Source organism: Propithecus coquereli, unplaced genomic scaffold (genome assembly GCF_000956105.1).
Source record: "Propithecus coquereli isolate 6110/MARCELLA unplaced genomic scaffold, Pcoq_1.0 Scaffold71, whole genome shotgun sequence".
In the NCBI taxonomy this organism is placed as follows: domain Eukaryota; kingdom Metazoa; phylum Chordata; class Mammalia; order Primates; family Indriidae; genus Propithecus; species Propithecus coquereli.
In genome coordinates, this window is record NW_012153174.1 from 8,428,653 (window position 1) to 8,440,328 (window position 11,676).

Sequence of the window (11,676 nt, forward strand, 5' to 3'; positions counted from 1 at the left end):
TGGCCCCTGGACATGTTGCCCAGGCTTGCCCGGGAGGGAGCCCGTGCCCGGCACCCTCTGCAGACCCAGCCAAGTGCAAAGGCACACGCGTCTCGGAGGCCTTTGTGTCATCTTATAAAGGCTTCATTATACAAATACTGCTCTATGTTTCCTGTCGTGTTGGGTAATTGTTCAGTAAATCTGGTCCTCTAGGAGGGAATACTGTATTTACGCAATGGCTTTGAGTCTTTTCACGCTCCCTGGAGAACACCTTCTGTGGCACGGATAACCCAGCGTCAGATGTCAGCTTTTCAAGCACTTCCTATGGCGCTGGGTCCCCAGTGCGTTCTCCGGAATCAACCACCTTCATTCATGCAGCCTGCGATCACTTGCTCATTCCCTGCTGCTCCAGGCACTGCGAGTCAGTGGCCGAAAAGAGACACTTTCCAAGGGTCACAGCCTGGCGACAAGTCACTAAGGCTGACATTTACAGGAAGAAGGGGAGTTAATCAGGTGCAAAGGGCAGAGAGAGCTGGTCAAGGCAGAAGGGAGAGCGTGTGCAAGTGCCCAGCGAGAAGAAGCCTGCGTGCCCACGGCGAGGTTGGGGAGCGGGGTGCAACAAGGACAGATGATGCTGGCAGGCTCTGGGCCTTCCGTGGAGAACAACAGAGAGTCAGCGAAGACAGCGGGCAGTGAGCGGTGAGCATAGGGTTAGTCTAGGCTGTAGTAGGTGAGCAGCACCCAGCAGGGGAGGCCGGGCTGGCAGGGAGAGATTCGGGTTGCAACCTAAGCAAGAGGTCCGTGCTGTAAACATAAAGCTGGGTCTCGTGGGTACATAGATGACAAGCAAGGCTGTTGTGTTGCCTTAGATCTTCCAGGGCAAGCATGGGAAGGGAAGCAGCCCAGGGAGGGACCAACCCAGAGGGACACCAGCCTCTGGGGCGACCCATGGGACGGGGGTGGAGGAGGAGCTGGCCAAGACTGCCAGATATCAGAGCTGGTCATCTGAAAGGGCATTTGCTATTTTTCCTGTTAATCAATATATTTTTCTTAATATTACTTTCCATTTAGAGTCTTCATTTAAAAATTTTATTTTTTAAATTGACATAAAATTGTATAGGCCGGGCACAGTGGCTCACACCTGTAATCCTAGCACTCTGGGGTTGAAGCGGGTGGATCACTTGAGCTCAGGAGTTTGAGACCAGCCTGAGCAAAAGAGAGACCCCCATCTCCACCAAAATTGGAAAAATTAGCCGGGCATGGCGCTGCACACCTGTAGTCCCAGCTACTGGGGAGGCTGAGGCCGGATGGCTTGAGCCCAGGAGTTCGAGGTTGCAGGGAGTTGTGAAGATGCCACTGCACTCCAGCCCCAGCGACAGTGAGGCCCTCCCTCCCTCTCTCAAATATATATACACCGTAATAGATTTACGGTGTACCACATGTTGTTCTGAAATATGTATACATTATGGAATGGCTAAATCAAGCTAATCAACATATGCATGACCTCACATAATTATTTTTTGTGGTGAGAACACTACTCCCAGCAATTGTTGAGGATACAATTGTTACTAACTATAGCTTACCAGTCCTACAACAGATCTTTTAAATCTATTCCTCCTATCCAACTGAAATTTTGTATCCTTTGACCAACACCTCCCCAGTTCCCCAGCCTCGGCTCCCCAGCCCCCAATCCTTGGTAAACACTGCATTTTTTTCTTAGTTTTCTTTCATTTTTCTCTCTTTTAAAAGTGCATCTTTTCTTTGTTTTTGTTGGAGTTCTTTACAGAAGAAGGCCAAGAAGACAACAAGCATCTATCACCAAGTCTTGAATTCTAGAGAATTTAGTTTTCTTTCCTAAAATTCCTTGAAAGAACAACAGCAAGCTGATGCTTCATTAGGAAGCGGCAAAGCATCCCTGTGGCCGAGGCCCACACGGGGCCTGTCTGGCAAACCGTGTGGGGTGCAGAGCTGCACGGCAGAGAGCTTTGTTGCTAACCTGGAGTCAGCATTGGAGAGCTGAGCTGACCCCAGGGAAACCCAGCTTTATTGTTTCTGCTCTCCCCAACCCCCACGCAGAGTTTATTCATTGTAGAACTTCTTTGTAAAGTGATCTTTGTGTCCTTTTTGAGCTTGAATTATACTCAAATGTTCTCCTGGAACGTTTTCATTTTCCTTTAAAGTAATACATTTATTGACTCTCTGGAACTAACTGGGCTGAGGCAGCATGGCCAGGAGGGAGCAGGGCAGGCTGCGCATCGCTCCCCCGGAACGAGTGCGCTCCAGCGTCCCTCGCTGTGGCCCGTGTGGCCTTTTGTAGCTGCAGTTTGCTCTTTAAACACATTCAGATGCCATTCCTTGGCAGATTGGTGATCTTGGGCAAGTCCCTTAACTTCCTGAAGGGTTCGTTTGTCCATCTGTGGAAGGGGGATAAGAGTAATAGCCAATCCGTAGGATTGCCAGGAAGGTTGAAGGAGAAAACGTATCACAAACGCCTGGCGTCTTCGTGAGTGCTCACAAAGCGTGGCAGTTCTGGCTGAAATGGACAGGCCATACACATGGTTCCTGTGGGAGGAACACCTGTCATGATGGGAAAAACTGCCAGTGAAGCATGACATGACATTATTATGCTGTTTTCAAAAGCACCAGTACCAGGCGAGATGTGGTCTTCGGCTGTGCGAAGGCACCGACAGCAGGGCGGGGGATCCTCTCCCACTGGAGGCCCCGCCTGGGCAGCGGGTGAAGAAAGGAGCCGCCTCCAGTGCCCTGCGTGGTCTGGTCCACGTGGCTCCTGCCTGGAGGCACACAGCCCGCAGCTGCCCCCGCCGCACTCCCGGCTCCGGCCTGTGGCTGGAGTGTGTTGACAGGGCTGGTGTGTCCTCGCCTGAGTCACTGTGGCCAGGGCTGACCCAATGTTCATGTGTTGCCTGTCCCTACCGATGCACCTTGGGGTGAACTGGAAATTCCAGTTTGTGGGCCCCTTCTCCTGAGACATTGGCAGATGGAGGGTGCTGGAGGCTAAGAGTCAGAGGCGTCAGTTTAAGGTTAAACTTCAGTGCACAGCAAGAAAATTCAGTAGTGCACAGGACACACACAGGCATTTTGCAAGAAAAATTGGTTTTAGTATTTAAAATATTTGTCACAAAAATTTGCAATATGGGAACATTAAAGAAGCAAATGTTGAAAACCTTTGCCGTCAGCTTCTGCGTCTTTGTGCACGCAGTGTCGTGACAAGCTAGGCCCTTCAGAAGTGCTTCTGTATCCCTCCCTGTCCTGCTGTGTCCAGGGTAGCCGGTCCTGGGTAACCTATCTCAAACATGCCATTTACCTTTGAAACAAAGTCATTTTGGGTGGTCCACTCTGCTGGCTCTCGGGTCAGCGTGATGTCATCTTCAGGCCCTTGTCCTCAGGAGCTTACAGCCTAATGGGAAGACAGGTAAGTGACAAAGAAATATGTCAAGAGCTGTAGAAAGGCAGCCTCAGTGGGGAAGCCATGCGAATCAGAGGGAGGCGGACGCACGTGAGCCCCGGTGAAGGTGTTTGGGGTGCACAGCTCAGCAGGTGAGAGTGTCCAGCTAGCTGTTCATTCACATCTCTGATCCCTGTGCCTCGCTGTCCTGAGCACTGTCCAGTGATACTTTAACACACACGTCCAGGACGTATGGGTGACCTGCCCCTGCACAGTCCTATTTGTACCCAGGTTGCAATATGCAGCTGTTCAGCACAGCTCTCCACCAAGCTGCTGTCCTGCAAAGGGCAGGAGACCAGGTCCCATCGCCCCATGATGCTAACTTTTTGGTGCCTGCTCCCTCTTCCAGGAAATAGAGGCAACGACTCCTGCCCTGGAGAGCTAAATGGCATCGTGTATGTTGAAACCATTTTCAAAGTTCTCAAAACTACATACCCATCACGTGTCACTAATTAATGTAGCTCGATATACAAATGTTCACATTCCTGACTGTCACTGTCAGTGTGATGTCTCATCAACATGGAGAACATGTTACGTGTTTTATTGTCATGAACAAAACTTTCTTTTTCCCCAGAGAAACTGGCAGATGTTAGCGTTAACCTAACTTTTCAGAGAAGTTAATTATTTCCCAGAATAAGTCACTGCGACTTATCCAAGGTCTTTAGTTGTTGGGAAGCAGAGCCTGGATTTCATTCCTAAAGCTGCTGGTCTGCCAGCTCACTGCGGATTGAGCAACGCTGATGGCCCCACAGGAGTCAGACGTGGCCGGATGGCAGCAGCTTAGGAACTTTTCCCTGTGAGAATTTCTGGCTCGTCTGATGATGATGCAGGACGGCTCTGCCATGGCACTGACTCAGCCTCAACGGCTGCCACAAATACTAGGCACAGCCTGAGCAGGAGGTGACGCCGCCCTCAGCCCGCCTGGCCTGGGACTGCGGACAGGAAAGGGAAACTGTCTTTTGCAAAAGGACCCTTAGAGCCAAAGCTCAGCTCTAGGGAAAGGCGAGGTGGATGCCTTTGTATCGTTTTACTGAATAAGGAGATTTACTGAGCTAAATACACATGTCCTTGGAGTGTGGGGCACACACATGACAGTATAAAGGTATACAAGGAAGAACTCCTTTGTCTGCTGAGCCAGAAGACTTATTTTGCCTTCCAGATGTTAATGCTTTGTGGAGGATTCCTCTCCCCCAGTTCCCAGGGTTCTGCGTGGGGATGTGTTTGAAGCATAACGAGGAGTTGGGAGAAAAGAATTCCACTAGGGTGGGCCATGGGGAGCCACAGAAAAGGTTCCGGCTGGAGCTAGAGGCCCAGCTCAGCCGTGGGCCACAGGCTGTCCTTATGGAGCACTGAGGCGAAGCTTCTCGTCCTGGAACGCAGCAGGAGTGAGGCTGGGAAACTCTAGGGATTTTCAACTCTAAAACCCAGTAAGTGCCTCACTCCAAGTGTCGCAGGCGCGAGCCCAGTGAGGAGCATCAGTGCTCTCCTGGGTCTCTCTGCTTTTGCAAAGCTGTAGTCTCAGGTCAAAGTGTCGGTGGAAGAGTGTGGGGGTCAAGGTGGGTTTCCATGGGGCTGTCAGGCACTTGACAGGTACCTAGAAAGTCACCTGCACTCTCCCCGGAGGAAATGTGTTTATTGTTAGTATTTCCCACCCTGATGCAAATTCCTAGAAGTCCTGCCATGAGGGGCTCCCAGGTTAAAGTTGCCAGATTTAGAAAATAAAAATGCAGGACACGAGTTACATTTGAAATTAACAACAGATAAACAACAAATGTTTGTTTGCCTTTTTTTAGTATAAGTATGTCCCAAATATTACATGAGACACACTCATACCAAGCAAATGCTCATGTTTTTGCTGATGTAAGTTCCGTATCCTGTATTTTCTCTGACCCCTCTGTCCAGGATGGAACTTGACCTTACAGTCTATTGCTTCCCTGGCCCTCTTGTTTTGTTTGGTGTCTTTCATTTTATTTTAGCTTCTAGGGTCAGTCTTTGTGTGTGATTATATTCTAGACACATGTGCCCTGTGTAAAGAGTGTGGCGTCTCATCTAAGAATCCGTCTTCTACACAGGCACGCTGAAACGAGTTACGCTTGCACAAACGCATTGCGTCTCTGCCAACTGATTTTCTGTTTCCATCCAGTACGCTTTGTTCTTTCTTCTTTTCCTCTTTTTGTGTTTTGTAATGAAGAACTGTTCCTTTATATTTTTCCCCTTGCCTACTAAAAATAAGTCACATAATTTTGTCTTTTTTTAATATTACAAGAGTAATGTATACATTTCAATTAGCAAAGTCTAAAGTTAATTAATATCTCTATCAGTCTCCCTACTGACACAAGAACATTGGAATTTAATTCTGGTAATTGCTTTCCATTTTCCATGTTATCTGTTAGCATTTTAATTCTACCACCTTATTTTACCTTGCCAGTATTTTAATATTTATCCTATAGTCAATATTTATTTATTATATATTTATCAAGACATTTAGCAGATCCTTTGCTCATTACTGCTTCTTGCATTTTCCTTCCTTTGCGTCAACTTCCTGCCTATTGAAATAAATTCTTTAATAGTTGTGGTGGGCAGAATAATGGCCCGCAAACACATCCACATCTTAATCTCGAGAACCTGGGAGTATGTTATGTTACACGTGTTCGATCAAACTAAAATGGCCAAGGAGGCCTCCATTCAAGTTCCTACCTGTAACCTATCTCAGTATGTAAACAAATGGAAAACTTAGGAATGAATAGCTGAGTGTCAGCCAGTCATAGGGGCCAACTGCTCAAACAGCATTCACATAAGACAGACACAGCTGTATCAGGCTCGCTGTGTCACACTTCTGTTTTCTGCATGTCATTGTCTTTTCTCTGTCTACAGATGTGACCTGCTGCCAAGTTCCAGAGTCACAAATAAAAGCTGACTGAAGATCTACAAAACTAGATTTGTGGTAGTCTTTTCTTTAAACACATTGCAGAGGGGACTAAAGGTGCAGGCAAGGGAGTGCGGTTAATGTTGGTAACCAGCTGACCACAAGGAAGGACATTGTTCTGGATTAGCCAGGGGACCCAGGGCCACTGCAAAGGTCCTTTAAAGTGGAAGCAGGAGGCAGAGGAGGATGTTGGAGTCAGAGCAAGACTCGAAGATGCTCTGTAGCTGGCTCTGAAGATGAAAAAGGGGCCACGAGCTGAGGAACGCAGGCAGCCTCCAGGAGCTGAAAAAGGCAAGGAACAGACCCTCCTCTATGCTTCCAGAAGGATCGCAGCCCTGCCCACACCTTGATTTTAGCTCACTGGGACCCACTTTGGACTTCTGACTTCCAACACAGGAAGAGAATTAATTTGTGTTGTTGTGAGCTGCCAAGTTTGCAGTGGTTTGTTACAGTAGCAAGAGGAAACTAGTGCAGTGGTTCTATCAGCGAGAATCAGAGAGAGGTAAACTCTGGTGCTATATTTTTTATCCTCACTTTACAAACTTGGGCAAATGATTCAATCTCTCTGAATTCTCAATTCCTTCATCAGCAAAAGAAGAATTACAGTCATCATGACTGGTCTCCTACCTACTTAGCAGGGCTGTGAGGGGTTAAAGAGGTATGTTTATGAAAACTCTTTGAAAATGGAAATCAGTATGTCGAAGAGCTATCTGCACTTGCGTGGTCATTGCAGCATTAGCCACAACAGCCAAGATATGAAATGAAACAAAGCGTCCATCGCTGGAAGAACAGATAAAGAAAACGTGTCACACGCGCACAATGGAATACCATTCAGCCCTCACAAAGGAGATCCTGCCATTCGCAGCAGTGGATGGGCCTGGAGGACGTGGCGCCAAGTGGGGTGAGCCGGGCGCGGAGACAGACACCACACGGTCTCCCCTATACGTGGAAGCTACACATGTCAAGCTCATAGAAGCAGAGAACAGAACAGTAGTTACTAAGGGCTGGGGAGGGGGGAGAGGGATAATTGGGGAGAAAAAACCCTTTGAAAATTATCCGCCATGCACGCTGACTTCTGACGCCCTGCTGTTGCGGCGCTCCAGGGAAGTCCTTGTTATCTGCGCGGCTCTGCGCGGAGCCTCACTCGTGTTCCCAGCAGTCCTGTAAGGTTTCAAATATTATAATCCCCATTTATGGGGTGGAATGGCGCTTGAGCCACCGAGTGTGCAGGGGAAGGTAGGCTGCGGTGAGTGGCGGAGCAGAGCCTCAGCCCGCCCTGCTCTGAGGCCCCGCCCGGGCCCTGTCCTCCCCGGCTGGGGTGGCCGCGGATGCACAGGCCCCTCGGGATCTTGTCTGCAGCTTCCGGATACCGGGACCCGTGCCGCCCCGCTCACAGCTCTGGAGCTCGCAGCTCAGCGTGGGCTTCGTCCTCCCTCGGGTGCTTCGTTTCTCAGGGAGCAGAGATTTTGAAATGTCTCCGCACAGACAGGATTACAGTTTCCACTAAGCAATTTTAATTTCACCTAAAGTCCACCCTAGCCCAACTCCTATTTAAGAAAATTTTAAAAATATAATTTTTTAAAAATCAGGCATTAAGGGCTAGAAAATTTTTCATGTTTTGACAGCTTTTTATTTGGGCCTTCTGCAATACTGATATAGTATTTAAAATTGCCGCATTTTCTCAAGAGGGAATTCCCCGAATCGGATTTTTTTTACTAATCAATTATAATTTCAGCTAAGATCTGTCGTAGCCAACTCTCAGACACACAACTGGAGGCGCCACCTCCTTCTGGTGGGCAAGTCTGTCTGCAGACACTTCGGCAGGTTTCCCGCAGGTGCCACGGGAGGGAACGAAGGCCCACCCACATGCACAATTCACAGTGGAAAACTGCAGGAGAAACAGTCTTGGTTAAAAAGGGGATTTTTTGTGTTTATCTACTTTGGCTAAACTTTCTACTGGCTCAGCCTTGGATTGTCGGATGTTGTGGGGTGTTTCTAAGGAAAACTGGCTGGCGGATTCTCTCTCAGAACTGACCGTGATGGGAAAGTATGTCTGCTGTATTCATCAAGCACTCTGCTTTATTCGCACTGGACGAGATCCGAAATGAGTGATTCCCCAAAGTATTTCACTGACAGTAAGACTCAGAGGAAGCTTTTTACCCGAGAGAACTTGCTGCGGGGTAAGGGAAAGGGGCCCTGGAGCCAGCCCCCCTGGTCAGACCCCTTTGCCGCCTGGGGGCTGTCACCTCAGCTGTAACGCAGTCTCTCTACACAGCGTTTCCCAGCTGAGAAGCAAGCGAAGCCAGAGTGTGCATCTCGTAGGGCTGTTGGAGGGATAAGTCGGAGGGAGTGTGCAGAATACTTGGGGGAGCACTTGGCTGTACTCTCAGGACCATGCACGAGGCCTCCAGCCCCTGCTCCCAGCACACGTGGGCAGTCCCTGCAAAGGATTCATTCGCTGGCAGCGGTTAGAGTAGAGGGGACGCCTCACGGTTCCTCTCAGGACGGACAGCCCAGCCGGTGGAGCACAAGAAAGCACTCGGGGGGATGAGGAGGCCAAAGACTCTGTATTAGGTTTCTGTAGCTTAACAAATCACCACGACCTGGGTGGCGCAGCACAACAGAAATTCACTTTCTCACCCATCTGGGGCCAGAAGCGGTAACCCAGCAGGACCATGCCCCCTCTGGGGTCCCAGGCGAGAATCTGTTCCTTGCCTCTTCCAGCGTCCCGAGGCTGCTGCATTCCTGAGCTTGTGGCCACACCACTCCTACCTCCTTCCTGGCCACGCAGCCTCCTGTGTGTGTCTATCTTATAAGGACACATGTGACTGTGTCTGGGGACGCTCGCATAGTCCAGGGCAGGTTCCTCCTCTCTAGCTCCTTCCCTTAGTGACACCTTTCGCCATGTAAGGTAATATTCACTTCTCTGTGTGTGTCTCTGTGTCTCCTCTTCTTATAAGGACACCAGTCATTGGATTTAGGGCCCATCCTAATGCAGCATGACCTCATCTTAACTAATTACGTCTGCAAAGACCCTACCTCCAAACAAGATTGCATTCTGAAGTTCCAAGTGGACAGGAATTTTGGGGGACACTATTTACCCCACTGCATTCCATACGTAGGTGGTAGCACTCGGCAAATGTACAATTCAATGCTTGCTTTTTGACTCCTGCGCCCCTCTTTGGATGGACAGGGCACGTGCTTTATCCCAGGGCCTAGCATTACCCACTAGGTGCCCAAGAGACTGCTGGCAAATGGATGAATTTCATTCCTCAATCTTCCACATTTTCCTATATTAACTTGCATACTTGGTTGCATATTTACTCATAGAAACTAAAGACGACCCGTTTCTTCCATTTTTATTTTTAATGCTTTCCCCTTAAGATAGGAATTAGTTTGGTCAGCTCTATTGCTAATGCTATTCACAGATACAAATACTGTGCCTGATTTCGAATCGCAAACCCCATCATCCCGCAAGGATGCACATTCCCTGCAGCCCAGCCTCCACAGAACATTTGGGATGCAGCGTCAGGTCTCTAACCTGCCGGCCTCTCTGCCCGCCCACATTTCGGGCGGGCCACGCTCTCTCAGGCACTTGCCATTCCCTGGGCATGGCCCCTGTTGCGGATGGTGCTTGGGGGACTTGTGCTTTCACCTGCGCTTGGGGCTGTGAATGAGACGCCCCTGGAGGGTTGAGAGCAGCTGATAGGTGGGGACTTCCTGAGGATGTCAGGGTGGGTGGGCGTGCGGGGCGAGCAGCCCCGAGAAGGGAGGGAGCGGCCTGGGGCTATGTGCCCAGAGTGGGTCAGTGGCCTGCAGTGCTTGGCAGGCCCTGGAGACCAGGTTCAGGGAAGCCCTGGCATGGATTTAGTTGACAGTGACAAGGTTAGGTCTGTAGACGCCTGCTGTAGCCCTGGCCCTGTCCAGCCGCAGGCTCTGCTGAGTTGCTTTGTCACTCCTTGGGAACGGCTCTTGTGGGCCCTGCCCTCTCCCATCAGATTTCAGAATTGAAGTCACTCCATCACTTGCTCTGTGGCCTCACCTACTCTGGATGCCTGTGCCCCACTGCTCTGTAGCTGCTGAATACCAGATGGTAGGCCCCGAGGCAGGGATGGCATTGTCCTTGTTCAAAACATTAGTTTCCTGCAGGAAGGACTGACGGCGTGTGGAAGAGCCGGTGGACAAGCCAGGGCTCGGTCTGGGGCAGCGGCGCTCAAAGCCCCAGGAGATGAGGGTGCTGGCGCATGCGGCCTTCCACTGGCTGGAGGATCTGGAGGACCTGGTGGCCAGCAGCGGGTGAGGGGAGGCCAGAGCGCCAGGTTCAGTGTGTTGAGCGCCAAAGTGGGATTGCAGACGGGAGCCCGTGTTGCCTCCGTGCAGCTGCTGCTCCTGCGTCCCCAAGCATCAGGGTGTGCGGTGGGTTTGGGCCTCTGTTGTTCACGGCATCGGAAGTCAAGGGCGGCCTTGACTCCCCAACACTCTCCCAACACTTTGTGTCGGTCCTTCCCTACATCATCGGATCCGGAAAAACCCTCAGAGAGCGTGTTAGTCAGGGTTCGCCAGAGAGAAAGAACCGAAAGAGTAAACATAGAGGATTTATCACGGCAACTGCCTCAGGAGTGTGGAGATGACGGGAGTCCCAACCTGCCGTCTGCAGGCAGGAGAAGGAGGAAAGTCGCTGGGGTAACTCAGTCCAAGTGCAAAGGTCTGAGGACCAGGAGTCCTGACGTCCGGGAGAAGACGGGTGTTCCAGGTCAAGAAGACAGCAAGTTCACCCTTCCTTCTCCTTGTTATATCTGGGAACTCAACGCACTGAACCACGCCGCCAGTGGTTCTACATCTGGTGCTGTAGACCTTTACTCAGCCCACCAGTTCAGATGCGTGATCTCTTCTGCAAACACCCTCCCACAGACACCTAGAAATAATGCTTTAGCTGCTCTCTGGGCTTCCCTTAGCCCACGCAGGTTGACACATAAAATCAGCCATTACAGACAATAATGGCCGCTTAACTTGTGCTTCCCAAGCCTACCAGAAAGTCCTCGTCCACCAGCTCTACCCTGGAACACCGGGAAGGGAATTCTGGGAAATGTAGTTCCCAGCCTGGCACAATACACAGGGCTCTAGCGGAAAAGCCACACCACATTCATTGTAGAAGTTATGGTTATGATAATATTAAAATAATAGTTATAATATTAAAATAACAATTGCAATAGCTAAAATTTACATAGCACTTCTGATGTGCCCTCCACTTTCTAAGAACTTAACATATAGTAACTAGCATGAAGCCCAACATTTTAGTCATATT